The sequence below is a fragment of the Plectrocnemia conspersa genome, unplaced genomic scaffold, assembly GCF_051122295.1.
Source record: "Plectrocnemia conspersa isolate PC_06_02 unplaced genomic scaffold, ASM5112229v1 ptg000011l, whole genome shotgun sequence".
Taxonomy (NCBI): domain Eukaryota; kingdom Metazoa; phylum Arthropoda; class Insecta; order Trichoptera; family Polycentropodidae; genus Plectrocnemia; species Plectrocnemia conspersa.
This window is the reverse complement of record NW_028277175.1, coordinates 26,445,578-26,464,927: the sequence shown is the minus strand read 5'-3', so window position 1 is coordinate 26,464,927 and position 19,350 is coordinate 26,445,578. Positions and strand designations below refer to the sequence as shown.

At 31.9% G+C, this 19,350-nt stretch overlaps 1 protein-coding gene and 1 long non-coding RNA gene across 3 annotated transcripts in view; one reads left to right on the top strand and one right to left on the bottom strand.

The window, feature by feature from the left end:
* Positions 1-19,350, top strand: part of Tpst (tyrosylprotein sulfotransferase) — a 297,586-nt gene that overhangs the window by 129,121 nt on the left and 149,115 nt on the right. The gene's annotated exons all lie outside the window — the stretch shown is intronic.
* Positions 10,661-18,032, bottom strand: LOC148230105 (uncharacterized). The gene is made up of 2 exons (XR_015811309.1): positions 16,313-18,032; positions 10,661-16,261 (listed from the first exon to the last, which is right to left on the bottom strand). It is a non-coding gene; the product is annotated as an uncharacterized LOC148230105 (long non-coding RNA).

Sequence of the window (19,350 nt, the reverse complement as noted above, 5' to 3'; positions counted from 1 at the left end):
CTCAATCGGCAAATCCAAAGCAGACCAGTTTTGAAAGCTAACATTTTAATTAACGAACCAACCATATAAGACATATTTTAATGCCGACCGTAAGTGACAATATACAGATTAAACTAAATGCATCACAAAATTCTTTCGAAATTATCTTCAAGTTTTATTCATACTATAAAACAGAAAATACATGTGTTTGTCGATCTGTCACAAGATCTTTTCCAGTGACTGTGAACTGTGCTGTTTTAAATTTGTTGAGGTGAACAGCGACGTGCTGACGTCACAGGCTTAGTTTTCATAGATGAGTGTTTCTCGCATTGACAAATATATGTGGGAATGTCAAAGGCGATTGTTTATGATAACAATAGACTTAAAACATTGTATATTTCCAAGTATTAAAATAAATTTATTATTAAATAACGAAAAAAAATCTCCCGGCAAAGCCGGATAATATAAATAGTTTCGATATCAAAATACATCACTTTGAGATCTAAAACAACAGGTCACGAAGTTGCTAGATTTTAAACTAAAATAATTAATGACAGGTCACAATTGTCATAAAAGTCTATAAATAAAATAAACTAATTAAATTGCACACCCAGAGCGTCGTAATTGGCCGGGGCAGCAAAAAGTGGGTGAGCACTAAACTTCCCTTTGCTGCTCACGTGTAAAAAAACGAATACACAGCGCCCAAATCAATGACTTACGTTCAAAACTCGCTCCCGACAACATTTTCAAGTACTATAAGATCATAAAAATAATATTTTAAAATGCGAACTATTGTGTAGAATTTGAAGTACTCACTCATTTTGTGCTAAACTGATAATTCTTCTCCTCGTGATGCCGCTCTTGACCGTTGAGCAAGATTACTCGCTCGCGCTACGGTTACGGGCTTTATCTATAGACAGTCTTTTTGTAGAAAAATATTATTGCATATTCATTTATATATTAATTGGATACAGTTTTTATGAATATGTATTAAATTACGCCATCATAACGCAATAAGCTTGCCTTTACATATTTTAAATAAATAAATAAATACTATCATATTTATTTTAGCACTGACATTCTTGCAGTACATTTGCAAGTTAAAAAATATATTTTTTTATTTCAATAATGATTTTAGATCATAAATATACAGAATATATTAAATGTGTTTTACTTTTATAAAATGACAGATTTTCTAGCACAAAATACCACTTTATTTACATAATCATTCTACAAAAAAATAATTGAAAACAAATAAATGAAACCAACGTTTTACACATTTACTCAACTCCGCAATCATAAAACACAAATATAACGATGTTTGTGTTAATTTCCGCACATTTTCAATTTCCAATTAAGCTTTGGACTAGTCGCTGAGTAAATACTGTTTGGAACAATTTATAACTAACCATCAATCCACTATCGAACGGAAGCATCTAGAAAAATAACTTAAATAAACGCTAGAGGGAATATTGAGTTTAGACAGAGCGATATCGAGTTTTTTTCTAAGCTATGAATGGATAGAACATTTATTTGCTCTTCACAGTTGATTGGTTTAGTATTTTCTATTAAAAAAATGGTACGACATTTTATTGTCGATTTTTCAATTGTATTCGTCCGGACTGGACCGTAACTTTGAATTAACTTTTTTATCGGAATGCTTCCATTAAAAAACAAATGGAGAAAAATTACAATGCTATGTCATGTATTTTATATAAGTATGTAAATGACCAGGTCAATTGTCATGCAGGGGTGTACATATGATTACCGACCGAAAGCCAGAGATTGCCAACCGTATTTGATTCGTGAATTTTTCAACCCTTACGGTCGATCGGAAATCATTGACGCAGTCGAGCGTTAGATTTTTAATACGGCGTCCATTTGTCAACGCTCGGTTAATTTATGCTTTCAGGCTAAGCTTTCAATTTTTAAAGGCTTTGTTTAATGGATTTTTAACTGCAAACCACTAATTGCTTCGTTCATGGTAAAATGTTATAGTTTGAATTCGACATCAATGGATCGCTTAATTATCTACTCACAATCTATGGAATATTTTTCAGCTAGAACGCTGATGAAAATCATACCTTTCTAATAACAATTAATAATTACCATTGAACTCTTTCTTTGTAAGTTTCGAAAATCATAATTTTAATTGTCTTTTATAATAATCTGACGATCGCCTAATGTGGGGCCTTGAAAATATAAACTTTCGCTAAGAGAATTATTTTAGAAATAAAGCTAGAGTAGTGTGTGTGATATTTTATATTACAAAATATGTAATTTACCATACGCGTGTACAGAAAAATTTGAAGCGGGTCTTGAAATTCCCTCGAGTGGACTTCGCTTCGAGAGTATTCGCTGTAGTCGTCGATGATTCGATTGCTATTAAGTGATTGCTAATATTTATGATCCTCTAATCTGATCATTTATAAATGCTTGGACGGTTAGGAGAGAAGGCAAATATAGAATAATATAATTGTTTTATCTTTCATAATTATTTATAAACGATGATCTGGCTATTACAGAAATGTTCATTCAAAACGTATGACTATTTTTTACAAATGCTCGAAGCTTATGAAAAATAGCATTTAAAAAGTTTTAATTTGATTAACAATTTATAATAATTTATGGGTTTCGAATTGTGTGTTGTTCCAAAATGCAAATTTTACTAATGTAAAATAAAAATATAATCGTGTTTTGTGGCAATACTGTTAAAATTTAAATATATACATTTTTAATTTATTAGCTAAAAATGCAATTCATCTCATTTATCTATAATTTTTATTATCAAAGGTTTTAAACTTTTTGTCCTGCTTATTATTGTCTGGAAAAATCACTGAGTCTGTCTGTTTCTAAAGATCAGCAAATTCCCTTGTCGCTTCATTCGGATATAACCCAAATCTGTCGAGATATATCTTACTGACGTTTTTATCTCTTCTCCTTCGTCCCACGAAGATCTCTATAAAACATCTTAGTTGTCACGAACCATGTAGCACCTGAGATGCATCGCAATGTTCTTAATTGAAATCTTCCGACTATTTCAGTATGATTTTTTTTTAAATAATACTAAATATTTATATTGCCTTTAAAATAGTTTATTTATTATTGGCGGTAGATAATCAATTAGGTTTTACATGTAACATATTATTGTTTTCAGTTGATTTACATTTGCTCAGATATGTATGTTTTGTACTCATTAGGCTCACGCTAGTCATAATATAATTTCATCGATTTAGACTCTCAAACTGATTTTATCTTTGTGTTTCACCACTTGTATGTGTTAATTGTGTTTACCACGTTGTAACGCATTGGGCTAACGCCTGTATTTTTTTAATTTGTATAGTTAACCGACATATAACTTTATTTATTATCTAAAAAAATTGATATAAACTGTATTTAAAATGCCGACATACCCAAGGATGATCTCACTTATATTAATACAAAAAAATCTGGTGTTTCCGGAATGTAGCCTATCTTCGTAGTATAAAACTAGCTATGAAAATTATAATTATGTTTGCAACAAAGTATTTATCTGAATCATGATTTAACACTCGATATATTTTGTTTAATAAATACCCAATTAATGCGTGATAAAAGAGAATTCGCATGTCTCTATCCGCGGTAAGTACCGTCATCTTCGTCGTTCAACGACGGGAATAAATATTATTTTTACATATAATACATTTTTTTTTAATTTAATTAATAATTTATATTTAGAATGGTGTAATTATGCGTATAGATAAATTATGCTGTAGCTTACCGGTACAAAATAAAACCCAAGTGGCCCAAACGCTCTAGTATTATAGTTTGGCAGGCGTTCGCCCCAAGCAATAAATATCGCACTGAACCATTTGCCATAAACAAATAGAGGCCGCCACCTAGGACGTATAAATAAGGCTCTGCCTAGAGGCTATTGTGGCTCCCTTGTAAATTGGTCAGCATTTCGATCGATTAAATCCGATTGGTGCGCTTATGGGGAATGCTTTACGACCGATACTGGTAGGACCGTAATATTTTACACATCGGCAATTTGCAGATTATCCTAAGGGCCACCCTAGCTTGATTTTTCACATAGCTAAGGTTGAAAATATGTGCTGGGTGCACAAGATAATAGAAAGCCACGAGAAAAGGGATCGTAAAATGTACCTATGTACATAAGCTTGACTTAACGATAGAGATTATCCACAAAATGTGATTCTGGTTATTTATTATGAGACCATATATTATTGCAGACAGCGTACATCTATTAATGTATTTTTTTCCTGCCATAAAGTTTATTAAAAAATATATGGCCTCTGTGTACATTTTTTTTCGTAGTCACATAGACACCGCTGGGGAAATCTTGGGAAATAAAACCGCGTCCCTGTTTCCATACGAAATTGGGAAATGTGTCGGACGCATTTCGAGTGCCATTAAAGCGGAATTGTTGGTTTTAAAGCGACATTAAATAATAATAAAACTCTCAACCTACAAGTTAACAACCATTTCAATTTGGTGAGATTTTAAAATTTTAATAACGACAAGAGTACGCAATAAAACATAATGAAAATTTGCATTTTAATATTTTTTATTGAAATGTTTCAAATAATTTATTAAATCCTTTAAGGACGTCAATGCTTATTATATAGATATACATGTTTCTTAAATTTAATAAAAAATATATTTATTAATATTCTTAGTAAAAATTAATCTTATTTAAGCACTCATAAAATATATTAAATACACAATGAAATTATAAATATTCAGTTAATAATACCAGCAACGTATTACTTAGTGTGTGTGTAAACGTAATGAACATACAAATATTTGTAAGATGCTGTCATTAATTTAAATCAGGGAGAATGACTTTTATGATAAAGAAAAATAAAACAAATAAGAAAAGCTGTTTAATTTATCGATCGATAAACATTAAAAATGTCTAGAAATATTACCGAAAAGCAATTGCGCACTGAGTGCCAAAACATAAAGCAGTTGTTCTCCTGCAAGTCGAGGAAATCTGAAATTGACTGCACTTTCTTGAAGATTTTCAAGTCATCTGCATATAATGAAAAACATTGTTTTTATGACATTAATGAACAATAGAAACAGCAATGAACCCAAGTTGGATCCTTGAGGTACTCCGATAGAGGTCTTATATCGTTCTGAAAAGCGTTTTTATACTTGAACTGATATCTATTAGTCAAGTAATTAGAGAATATGTTTATTAGACCAGAAAATACGAAATTAGATAATTATTAAGTAAAACATGATTAACTTTAGCGAATGCCTTTTCAAAATATGTGTATATAACATCCACTTGTACACCAGAGTCCAATGATCTTGAAACAAAGTTATAAAAAAACATAATTATAGTGACAGTGGATCGAGATGTTGCTGCTCGAAAATCATACACCTGCGATGATTAAAAATATATTAATGCAATACAATTTCAAATAAGTTTGCAAGTGCTGAAAGCAACGCTATTGGCCTGTAATTGTTAATGTGAAACTTGACACCCTTTTTATGAATCGGGTGATCTTAGAGCATTTCTACAATTTTGAAAAAAAGGAGGATCTCAAAATTTAATTAAATATAAATCGAATCTGGTTCAAAATACAAGACATGCATCCCTTCAGTATGTTGTTTAGGATAAAATCTGGTCCTGAAGAAAAAATGGACTACAGCCTGTATTCCATATCAACCAAACTAAAAGTTTTAAATGATAACAAAGATGACCATGAACGCTGTGTCTCATCGTAATTAGATATAAAATATAAATGTGATCCATCGTCATGGTATCAGGTTTGAAAAGATCTCTTTATGGCACCTCAAGGTGCCCAATGAGTACTGGCAATTTTCTTGATGACTTTTATAGAAGTCATCCGCGGTATGGACTACCCATAGCAGCGTAAAATGTAAATGAAATGTTCAGGAAACATCATTTTTCATGTACTGAAGGTAGTCTGATCTATCTTTTGCTTTAATAATTGCGCCATAGTGTTTTTATTGCTTATATGTTTATCTTATATCATAGCTAATTCGCATTTTATTTTCAAATTATATGAAATTAAATGATATTTATGGCAAAACATAGTTTAAATATACGTTATTCCTATTTTATGATATTTTTTTATAAACGGTATGAAGATAAGCCAGAATTTATGCACCAACCTACAAAAACAGTGTACCATAAATTTAAAAAAATACATAACCGCTGTTTTACATACAAGAAACCCTTTGCGGTTCGTTAGATTTTACGTATCCACGCGATCAAAAATATATTTTAAATGGGGACAAACCGCAGGATGTGCCAAAAGCAGACCGGCGCGACCTAAGGGACTTTTGTCTTTTGAACACCACAGTACACAAAGACCACACGCACGCCTACCGATACGAAGCAACTGAAGCAAATAAGCACCAGAGTTATAGCGAATTCCCTTTGTGTCGTGTGTGTATCGTCGCGTTATTTCACATAAAACATTAGTTGTATTGTTGTAACGGGAAGCGCTTTTATTTACGCGCACGAGCACCAAAGCCACAACTTTTTGATGTGAAACGTCATAAAATTTAAGTAAAACCATTATATTTATATAAATTACCCAAGGCAGGTGTTTTATTGCGGTTTAATTGATAAAACCATCCCTTAACGCTCGGATAGATTACGTGGAACAATTCAAAAGTAAGGAACGGATCGCACGGCCGCTATGAATTATTCAATGCTCGAGAGACGTTTTGTCGAAACGTCGCACTCCATCGTCCACCTTAATATTATTCTTCTTACGGCGTTTCTGTGCGTCATACATTATTTATGGAAGTCTTCTTCATTTGTTCCGTGGCTTTAACCGACTTATACGTGGCCGTCACGATATCAGTAGATACTGTGCAGATTGATACACTTTATGCAACCATTATTTTGCCATTAAAAAATCAGCTACACAAATATTAAATTACCAGATACACGATCGTCGTAATATAATCGTAAATCTGCCTAGAATGGCCGATCCAAAGATTCGAATTCTAAGATAACTATGAGAGATTTGAACTCGATCCTAAAACCGAAACCAACAGAGCCTGAATCACATTTCTAATTAATTATCCTGGCATTTTATTTCAAAATGTCCACAGTAAAGTAAAACTGATGCTATTGCTATTTTATAGTAAACTAAAATTACTTGATAGAGACGTACCTCAAATTTCAATGAACCGCAATGTAATCTTCGCAACACATGTAGTACAACACGTATTTATTTAAACTTGAAGCGATAGCGGTATTTTATTTTTGGAGCATATTTTTTGTTATACTGTTTGTAGATTTTTTGCCTGCACTACACTCTGGAATTTGGCCAAGGTTGGCCAAGGACGGATAATATAGTGGGTTACTTCGGTCGAGTTCGGTTCTGCCTGCTCTAAAATCTCTCGGAAGTTTTCCGAGGTTACCGAGAACGTGAGGTAAAGTGAGGGTAATTTAGTCGACTTGGCCAGCTTCGAGCGCTTCCGAACATTGTCGGCAAACGGACCGAAGTCAAAGGAACCGAAGTCGGAGCTGCTCTTTCGAGCGCGAGCGGTGAGATAAGTCACGTGGTCCAGTTATAATACCACATGCTTATCGGGGACTTCAACAGACTCTTACTGACATCTTTTAATATTTTAGGGCGTCAAAAAGGATTAATTATATTTTTGATAGTATATTCTTTTACCAGAAATTGTTATTATATTTTTTTTCATATAAAATTAAATATTTAAAAAAATAATTAGTGGTACTTGATTTTGTTAAAAAAAATCGTTTCGAATATCCTTATGTATTTTCCTAGATCGGTTTATATAAATGTCACACCATAACGAATTCTTATTTAGAATCGATGGCGACAAATTCTAGGATAGTCACAAATGTGGTGTTCGTATTCTGAAGTATAATTTTTATGCCTTATGAAATTTTGCAAAAGCCGACAAAGATTTTGCGTAAATTGAATATCTACGACCGAAAAGTTTTCACTGATATTGTATTGGTGAGTGCCCACACAAACTTTTATAATTATAAGTAGCGTAATTTTAATAATATGACAATTTAAAAATTGCGATTATTTGGCACTTTTTTCGATCACGCGCCGACTGTACGTGACAGAAGCCGCCGTTCGGACGTCATGGCCGCGAAGCGCGCGGGCATATGAAATCCGTGACAGTGTGGGCGCTTACTCGAAGTTGTACTACAGTTGTAGCTTCGGTTCAGACAACTTCCAGAGAGTGTAGTTGAGGCATTAAAATTATTGTTCAATATTAAATGCACATAAGAGTTTTCTCGTGTAAATGGATATATTTATTTTATTTATTTTTTGCTTAGTGACTTCATTGTGTTATTTATTTTTTGTGTAATACAATACTACATAAATAGAAAAACACAATACCACAAAAAAAATGCAGCTCTTCATATCTAACGTCGAAAACATGTGTCAGTAGGATATCATTGAAATTTAAATATGATTATTTTTAATTGTTATATTGCAACTATTAAGATTCAGTTTAATAATGAAGATAGTATTTTTTCTCCATAATTTTTCATTGCTGTAGTGTCTATTCATTGTGCACTCCTTTTTTTGCGATTTTTTTCTTCTTTTATATCAATTATTTACGAGAGCCATTGTCAAGCTAAAATCTGACATTTGCTGATGCATATTTTTTTTCTGCACTTTGTAATTTTCGAAATCTGTCTTATTATTGTGCAGCTGTAGACCTTTTATCACTGAAGTCGATAAGAATAATGCTTTATTTTACGTCTGTGTAGAAAAACTTATGCTTATATTTTATAAGCTGATCTAGTTGTATTTATTGTCCACATCAACAACAACTAACCGAGTATTTTCGGCAGTAAAAATAATTAAAATGAAACTTACTTTTGATATGTATTTATTGTTAACATTGAAATATGTATATTTTATTCAAATTGTATCTTTAGATTCTGCACAACTTTACGAATATATTCGAATATACTAATATTTTATGGTTTGATATTTGTGTGGATGGACTGGATCGATCCAGTTCATAATTAACATTACTTTTGAACAAAATTATCGAAAGGTTTACCTAGTAAAATAGACCGTGACGACGTTTTTAAGATTATGCTGGGCGTGTACTCAATATAATACGTCTTGTCAGACGGGCGATCTTTTCAGATTTATATTACGCTCCTCTGAAAGCAGATAGCACTCAGAATCGCTGGAAAATGAGGAAATATAATATGGAAATTGGTTGAAAGTACATAGTATATATTTTATATATGTATTTATATAACAGAAATAATTTATTAAAATATATAAGAATAGTTATCTTATAATGATCTATGAAATAATTATTATATTTTTAACGCTTTTTGATTATATGACGTTGAAATGATGAAAAGCACAAATATGTGCACACGGATGCGACGCAAGGTTTCTGAAACGCACAAATTTATACACACGGTATTTAATATGTTAATTTTAGAATCTTGAGCCTAAATATGCACCAACACAGATGTATTACAAAATACGTTCTCATGTATTAATTACCAATTTAATAATGACTATTTAAAATTTTAATTTATTTAAAACGACATTTATTTCAGGATTACTTTATATATAGTTATTTTAAAAACCTTTTATAAACTTTTTAATTTAGATAAAATATAAATTTATTTGGGAATTTCAAAATATATATTATGTTTTAAAAATGTCATATAGGACACGAACACTAACCAAATATCCTCATATAAAGATATCTCAAGAACCATCTCTGCACTTTGACGCAAATACCTGATCGTCAAAGTGAAACGCGTTTCTCATAACCTATAAACCGAGCACCTTAAAAAAATTGCAGACGTTGTTTACATGTTAAGAGAATTTCCACTTGCTCTTAAAAGTGACTGAAATATTTAATGAAAGTTTATTTACCAGACTGGATCTAAATGTAATCTTAACTAACACGATAGCTTCGTGATATAAATCATAGTTAACCTACAGCTGTTTAATTATGCATATTACTTTAACATACATGATTTATTGCCGATTAGGCTAACTATTTGTTGGTTGTAATACAGCGTAATAAATATATGATACGTATCATATTCTACCCTTATATATAAAGTATTTTATATCAGTTTATAAGAATTACATTACCATTTTAATTAATTTTGTAAGTTTGCTTTCGACATCAGTTTAATTAATTTCAGCGTTAATTTACATATCAGTTGCCATTTATCACTCAAAGCTATTAATTATTTAACATTTATTTTGAGCGACAGCAGCCATCTAACATTAATTAACAACTCGTACGTTCGCACTATATAATCTGATATAACACATCTAACAATATTGTTTTAGGAAATGAATATTTTTTTCCAACTAAAAGTACAAATGTACGCTCGGAAGATTCATTATCTGCTGTGTAACTCTAGTGATTAATCGCTCTTCCACATAACGTTATCTAAGCTCAAATTAATTTTCTTTGCCTTAACAAATAAAACATACATTTTCATTGTCTAACATTATAAAATAGAGTTTTATTTGATATTATTATATTATGTATGTATGTATACTTAAGCTCTTACCTTTTATTTTGTACGCATCTGGAGTTCGTCGCTTTATTGTACTACATTGATAACTTAGCTGCACGCTAAAGGAGCAAAGGGTTAGCTAAAACTTATTTACTAAAGGGAAATAAACGTCGACTTGTGAATTTGTTGGTCGTAAACATAATATACGGCCAACAGAGTATACTTGAAATAATTATTCAGATTTTATGGTTCTCAAAGTTTACAATTGCACAAAATGACGAGCCCTTATTTTAATTAAAATTTGGACCATTTTGAAACGCCCTATACAAATATGCGACTTGGTGATTATATAAGTTTTTCAAAGCTTCAAATTAAACATAACATAACACCCTAATTTTAAACTTTAAATTTCGACAAAACTCATTGTTATACAATTTTTTAATTTCAAAACATATTTAACGCTATTTTTACTATATGTTATCTACGTTTCGGTAAAAAAAATTGTAGCAAATTTTATATTTCAAGTCTTATTACTGCTTTATTAATTCATCTACTTATTTATTTGTATATAAATATGATCATAATAATATTTCATTTCCACAGTAAACTTAGAGTAATTGCACATATTAAATTAGTGCTTCTTAATTTTAAAATGATAATAAAAATATATCTCTTTAAATCATTTATAAATGTATGATTTAATTACTGTAAACCTTTCGTTGTAACATCACATGCGTTAGCCCAAGGCGTTACAACAGGATAAACACAATCAACAATTACTATGTAAGTAGCGAGGTATTAATTTATAGATGTCATTATGCATGTCATAGCTCAATTCTTTAAATTATTCATCTGTGATATTAGGAAAATCTAAGAAAACCTAACTCACCCACTAAGTCAATGCAGTGCCGGCTCACATAACGGAGACGTGCGATACTAATAAAATAATTAAAAAGTTTATTGCAAAGCGCGATATTATGAGCGCAAAGCGTAAATTTAAAAGCGCGTAATGCAAAATAGCTATTTTTGTTACATGTAGTTTTTTAACATTTTTTTAGTATCTTTTCAATTATTTATAAACTATATTGATTACAATAAATATATGTCACTCTTCACAACCGGATCAACTTTATTTTTATTTATTCATTACGATATTTACCCGTGAGATTAGTCAAATCTAAGAAAACCTAATCTGTGATAATCGATCGCAATCATAATTATATGATCATTGCTAATTACAAACTCCCAGACATGATTGAAATCTAAAATCGCTAGAGTCCGTTTGGGATTTGAACCTAAATCTTTCAGATATTAGTTATCGACCTTTACCACTGGTTTATAAAATTTTCTTTCCAAAAGCAATAACGCAAAAACCGCAAAAATAGCTTTAAAGTGATGATTTTATACAAATTTATTTAGATTGTTTAAAAAGCCGAGGGACATTGATTTCACCCCCCCCCCCACCTTCTCGCCTCTTAGCTTGATCTAGATAAGCCGCAATAAAAAATACGCTTTTTTATAAAAAATCTTTTACTCAACTTTCATCAGTTTTCTAACTTACCACTTTGATTTTGACTTGAAATACACGAGAGTTCAGATTAAACTCGCATCCAGTGAAGCTTACGCCGAATCGACACAGTACAGAAAAGCACGCAGTTCCACTTACATCGTCAGATCTGGTTCATCCAAGCAGTCACGATGAATTTACTTGAAAATATTACAACAGTATATGTAAAGGGTGCGTTTTTTTGAATTGGCAACATTTTTTCCAGCGAGAGCTGACAAGTGATTTGTGCTCAGTTTGGTTTGCCATTTACGTCAGAACAACGCTTGCAAATTGTGCAAATTTTTTTGCGAGACACCGTGCGCTACGTCCATTTTACGATCGATATAAACGTCCATCCGAGCAAGTAAGTCGAATAACCATGGATGGTATTCGCACCATGCATACTCTAATTGATAATACGGATCCGCAGAGACGTCGTACAGTGCGCTTCGAAGAAGTTGTTTCTGCTGTGGAGCGTATTATCGAAAAGAACTCGAATGAGTTGATTCGCCATCATGCACAGCAATTGAGGTTGTGTCCATCCACTTAATGGAAGATGTTGCGGAAAGATCTTGGTTTACGAGCTTACAACATCGTGTCTCTCTCATGTCTAATATTTTTAAAACGTTCAAAAAGCAATAAAGTCAACAATAATTTGCAAACAAATTTTAACACAAATGGAATCGCGTCAAAAACCTACAATCACTCCCTTTATATAACAATGTTTCATATGAAAGTACTACCTATAAAGTGTGTGCTTTTGAAGGCAATGTTCCGTTTTTTTTATTTCTTGTATGTATAAAAAGGGCTAAAGGAACTTATACCTGAATATAGCAGTATATATATCTCAAACTACTGTAGTTTAGTTCTGATACATTATTTGAGGTAGATTTTGACTTTTTTATAAATATATTCATGCTATGATTTTTTCCAGGGTTGAGCCCAAGAATTTGTCCCCTCTCCCCCGGCGTCTCAGCAAACTTGCCTAACCTAACCGATGATATAAATAAACTTCTATGACTCATGCGTTCTCAAGCATGTGTCAATAAAATTCAACGCACCTATATGTGTATACATGCTAATGCTATTAACAAAATTGGGTAGAAGGTATATCTAACGAAGTTCATAATACATTCACATTCACATACATGTCGATAGTTTTAACCCCAATCCATATCCAACTTGATCGTTCTTAACCCTCTCCGGGCACGAGATTGCGGTTTTCCTTAGACGGCCGCTGAGGATAGCTCGCGTATAAAGGCCCCAGTGATTTATGAATTACAATGGCCACAAGGCTCTCCGGGTCGGTTTGAGTAATGGCAACACCGTAAATAAATCGACCGCGAAGCCACTCCACTCCGCCCCTGTTCTCGGCTAAGGGCGCATTCGCACGATCCGATCTATCCGTCAAAGTCGCCGCGCCCGCCCGATTAATTTTACCCGATCCGCCGTTGATAATCGCACGAAAGTGAAACGGAGATGTAATAGTTGTGGGAAAATGTAACGACAGACGAATCGAAAGTGAGAGCGTCTACGTTTGTCGGTCGTTAACCGTGAGACGACTGCGATGAACGTGAGAGTCTCAAGACTCAAGTGGAAGAAGCTGCGATAGTAAAAACACCATTTACCATTATAAAAAATCCAATCTTCAATCACGTCGGAAAAGCTATATTCATTTACTAAACATACTCCTTCCTTTACCATTAATGCTTTCTTAAAAGACTTGCGATGCTTCTATATCGATATCAATATATATCATTTTTTTCTTAAATCCGTACTTTTTTACTGAAAAATATATCTCCATGTCTTAGAACTACAAAAACGATGATTCCCATGTTGTTTGAAAGAATAAAATAATGCTCATTTAAAGGGATCAATTAAAGTAGTTTATCGACGTAGGATATCATTTAAAAATGTATTATGCAAGTATTTTATAATACTTACAAAAATAAATATGTTACTTTTAACATAAGTAGAAATTTGTAAGTCTATGAGAGACATATTTTTTGAAAATAAAAGTTATTGAGATATTCTACCATAAATATAAAATTTGCAATTTTTAAAATAAGATTATATAAATAAATCACACAAATCTGTTTTTAAAAAAAAATGTGTGGCATTTTAAACAAGCAGATTTACAATTTTCTACGCGTACCTTTCTTCTGGAAAATCTTAACTGACAAAAAATAAACAGTATTATAGGAGTATATTTCATTGGAATAAATTGGCGAGTGGTGCTCTTGCCCCTGGTATACAAATTAGGGAGGCATCCAGAAGCGGTCGATCAAAGACAATGATATTCCAGATTTATTGTTTCAAAAGAAGAAAGATTTGGTGCTCGTATTTTAAAAAATATTATTTCCGACAATATAGCAAATGAATATATTGAACAAAAGGATTTTTATACACAGTCGTCTTATTAATTTTTATAATAAATACTCGTAGACAACACAATAAAGGATCAGCGAATTTTTAGAGGTACCTGAATGTAACAAATATTGTTTAAAAGCGTCTTATTGTTTGAAATACGAAATATGCTTAAACAGACAGACAGATAAATATCGGCAACTTAACTCGAAATTTGCATTGCTTATTTATTATATTTCCAAAAATAATTAATATGAATTCGACAGTAGTTACTACATCTTCATTCAATATCCGTTAAAAAAATGTTCTCTTGAATCCTTGAATTTTTTCGCAAAATTAATTAATTAACATAATTTATTCATTTTTAAAGATTTACCGGTATATGTAACACACAGGGCGATACGTTTTTTTTTTTTTTGCTTTTAAGGTAAGGTTATCGAATCTGTCTGATGTTTTTTTCAAAAGAGCAAAAACTTACTATAATATGTTGTGGTTTTATCTGTGTATAATATATTTTTTAAGAATGGACAAAAAAAAGCGCACACACGTGCAAACGTCGTGCCTTTTCTCACCACACACGATCGGATTTGTCTGCCAGGCACCCGCGACGGACAGATCTGTCGGATGTGCCCGCGCGTGTATGGCCAGCTATCCGGTATAGATATAGATTTTTTTATGTAACGACAATTTTAAGATAAATATATTTTTTAATGCTTTTGACTTATAAGATACATGTATTTTATATCGAAATGACTGTTGCCATAAAGAGTAATCGCGTCTCTTATTCCTATACGTTAGGTCCAGAATATCAGCGCTCAAAACTTCCTTTCGTATTGGGTCATTCATCTCCTCACAAAAATTTAATAAATAATTTATGTGAGAGGTCGAAATGCTGGGTAAATAGCGATAGTTTGATGCATTAAATAGTCGAAAATAAAGATGTAGAACTACTTTTAAATGTCTATATTTTTTAATACAATTTTACTTTTATAACAAAGTCTTTTATTTATAAAATGGCAATTTTAGTTTGCAAAAAATATGTGCTTCATCTTATTTTTTCTGTATCTACCCACACTACTTCAATACAATTTATAATGAATACTTTCTCTATATTTTCATATAAATATAATAATATCTAAATTGACGTGTCAACATCACGAACGTCTCAAAATTATATTTGACAAAATACGCTTCGTATATTAAGCACAATGGCATTTCATTTCGACGCAAAATTTTCGCTTTAAAACACATTTTCTCATACCTGAAGATATTAATAAGAAAATACGCACACAAAAATAAGAATATCATCAAAATCGACCTTCTCCTCCCAAACAAGCCGAAGAAATAGTAATAAATGAATGGCATTTTTTCATCCCATCTTCCCAGGTGGGAATGCCATTTATATCCCGGGGCACGGATGACTGGCCGCTTTTCCTTTAGTAAATGGACACAAAAACGGGTCGGCATTTTTTGCCCTAATCCCTCACTGTCAAATCATATTTGGCCGCAGCCGAAATAAAAGCGTACGTGCCGCGTATAAACACGGTAAGTGGATTAGATGGGAAACTGGTATTTATCGGCTGGGAAAATCTGTCCTACGAATGTCTCGGACTAGTGAAGAAAAAGTTGGGCGACGAGAGGGTTAAACAATGAAACGGAACGGTCACGCGTTCGATCATCTGTGCGATTGTTAACTGCAGAAAGAAAGTTAGCGCTAATTCTAACCGAGAAACTGAGCTGAATTGTGTAACTTTTTATTTTATTCAATTGAACTTGAGATTAAAATTTGGGTTAATACAAATCAGATAATTTATTATTTACTTTAAATATTTTATTCATTACACTTATTGATTTACTTTTTCCCACTCAATCAGTATTAATATATTAATACTGATTGCTTAAATAAATATGCATACTGAACAACAATAATACCAAATACAAAATATATTTGCTTGGCACATTTATTAGGGTTAATAAGACATCGTCTTAAAATTAATTGGTTTTCATCAGAAAGTGATTTTATATTGCTATAGGTTCATTTCATTGGTCCAATGAATAACATCACTCGCGAGCACTCCTTTGACCTGCTGAATTTGTTAATAAAGCTATTATTTTATGACTTGATGGAGATATGTTTTTATTCGTAATAAGCAATAAATATCTAACAAAAGGGACATTGATATAAATTATATATTAATAACCAATTATTTTAGACGTTACTTATTGATTGCTTATAAATCTTATTGCGAAATAAATATAATATGAATATTTCTAACGTCATTTAGTTATTCAGCTAAACCCCAAACCGTGTTTATATTTTTATCAGTAATTTAGTAAATATGTATCAAACAATTCATTTATAATTTCACTGGGCAATATCAGTAAAACTGTATTTAATTACTGCGCGGTTAATCCGGTACATGTATGTTTGAAATATTTTAGCGCCTTACCAGGTGAAAATATAATTTAACTGATTGGCGCTAGTGAAATTATATGCTGCTCTAAACTACCTTTGAAATTTAATTTGACAGTTTCGAAACGTCCATTTTTTGTTCATACCCAAACCTAAACGAATAAATTAAACGATTACTAATACCTAAAATACTTGAATTCGAATCATATGTTTTTAAATTTCTAACGTATTTGGGAGTTCAGAATTACTGATCATTATATATAATAATTTCGATCGAGCATCACCGATTAGGTATTCCCAGATTTACCTAATCTCACAAATAAATATCGTATTAAATAATTAATATAAAATCGTGCTAGGTTAAGCATAGTAGCATGAGCCATTTTTTGAAAGTAGTATAATCCATTAAAAAAATGATAGTTTTAGTCTGATTATAATATTTTTTTTATATATATATAATATAATCACACTGTCAATGTTACACATAGACAAATCAAAAAAAGTTGAGCTATAAAATTTTTTCCCAGTATCATTTGTTGTTGAAAGTCAAGTAAGTCTGCCTTTCATACCTCATATTCACCTAAAACACAATTAAAAAAATATATTTGAACCTCTTAAAGCATTTCGATGAAAGATATACAACCACACAGACTGGGATCAAGATTAACTACTACAAAAAGCAAAAATAAGCAAATTATAATGTGATTTTCATACAACTGGTAAACCAATATATTGGTCCACTGATCATTAAAAATGCCAGAGCTCCTAGACTTTTTTATTTTCAGAAAGGTGGCAAACAGCTACCTAGATATAGGAAAAAGCCCTTGAGCTGAGTTCTGATCATTTAGCAGTAATTTTGACTTTTAGTGAAAGAATAACCAAGAGAGAAAGTAGACCAACTCTTATCAACAAAACGACAGTTTGGTAAAGCTTTGGAGTAGAACTGAAAAACAACATTAAGCTGAATGTACATTTGAAAACAAAACAAGAGCTCTAGGAAGAAGCTGAATACTTATTTTAGACATACAAAAAGCAGCTTGAAACAATACCAAGGAACTCACATATAAGGCAGTAAGCAATAATTACACAATAGAGATAAGAAATCGGGTAAATGATAAAAGAAAGGCAAGGAGAACATGGCATTAAACCAGAGGCCCTAATAATAAAATATTCTAAATAATCAAGCGCCACAATTAAAACGAAAAATTCAAAAAATAAAAAAATAATTGCTTAATAATTACCTAAATAATTTAACAGCAGATAAAATTCATGATGTTCGAAAAGGTTAAAAAGACATAACCTAATCAAAACATAACCTAATCAATCTAAAAGACTGAGCGAGAGATAACAAGCAAAAAGCTAACGCTTTTGCTAACCATCTTGAGGAAGTTTAAAATACAAGAAAACGACAAAAACGGTAGAAGAGGACTACGTCCATCGAACTGGAACAGAATGAAGCAAAAATAATATTTAAAACCCAAAAAGTTGAGGGACCGGCATCCGCACACTCGCTAGCTTCGGTACTTCACGACAGCGAGGTACCGACTTATTATTTTTTTAAATTAAGACATTGAAAAATTAAATTAAAATTATACAACAAAAAATTCGGTTCATTTTACAAAGCATTAAGTATAAACAACTTTACGCCTGTTAAAAATTTAAACGGCGAACAAGATGTAATTCTCAAACTTAGAGAGTGTGTCAAAAGCGAGAGTATAGAATCTTCAAGGCGTAACGCCACGCGCTGGCGATTTCCTCGTAAATGCTACCGTTCGCCTGCCGATTATTCGGCGTAAGAAGTAGCAAGAGAAGGAGAAGAAGTAGGAGGAAAAAAATCAGAACACCGATTAACGTTTGTATCTGGATGTACGTCTGTCGGATTTCCCGGACGAGGGTTTGATTTGGGTGTAGGCGTTTGCCGAACACGTCAAAGGGCAGACGAGCATGGAAACGGACAAAATTTAACGGCACATAATTTAAACAGGGATACGGCAAATAAAATGTGTGTTTGTGTAGAAACGAAAATGTACATGGATTAGCGGCAACGAGCGAGAACACGACCATAACGCTTCCGGTTCGAGATAAAAGCTCGACAAGATGGAAGCAAAGCTCCAATTAAAGTTATAGTCTTCTGCACGAAACGACGTCGGATTAATCTAAGCAATTAAATCTTGAGTAATCTCGTTTTGTGCTAAGGCACTTGATCAAATTACTAAATAAGTGGTTAAACGACGATTATGATCGTTGAATAATGTTATCTAAAAATTAAAATTAATTAAAGCATTTAAAGCGTAATAATATATTTCTATAATATATATCGACGAAAAACAAACATAAACCATGATTCACAATATATTAATCTATTAACACCTATCAATATATGTGTATGTTACAGTGAATGTGTATTACCAGTGAAATTATATTTTCATAGTATAAATATAATTTCACTAACTCAACCGGTTAAAATATATCAAGCAATTGATTTACAATTTCACTGCTTAGTATCAGTAAAGCTGTATTTGTTCATAAACAAATGATCTG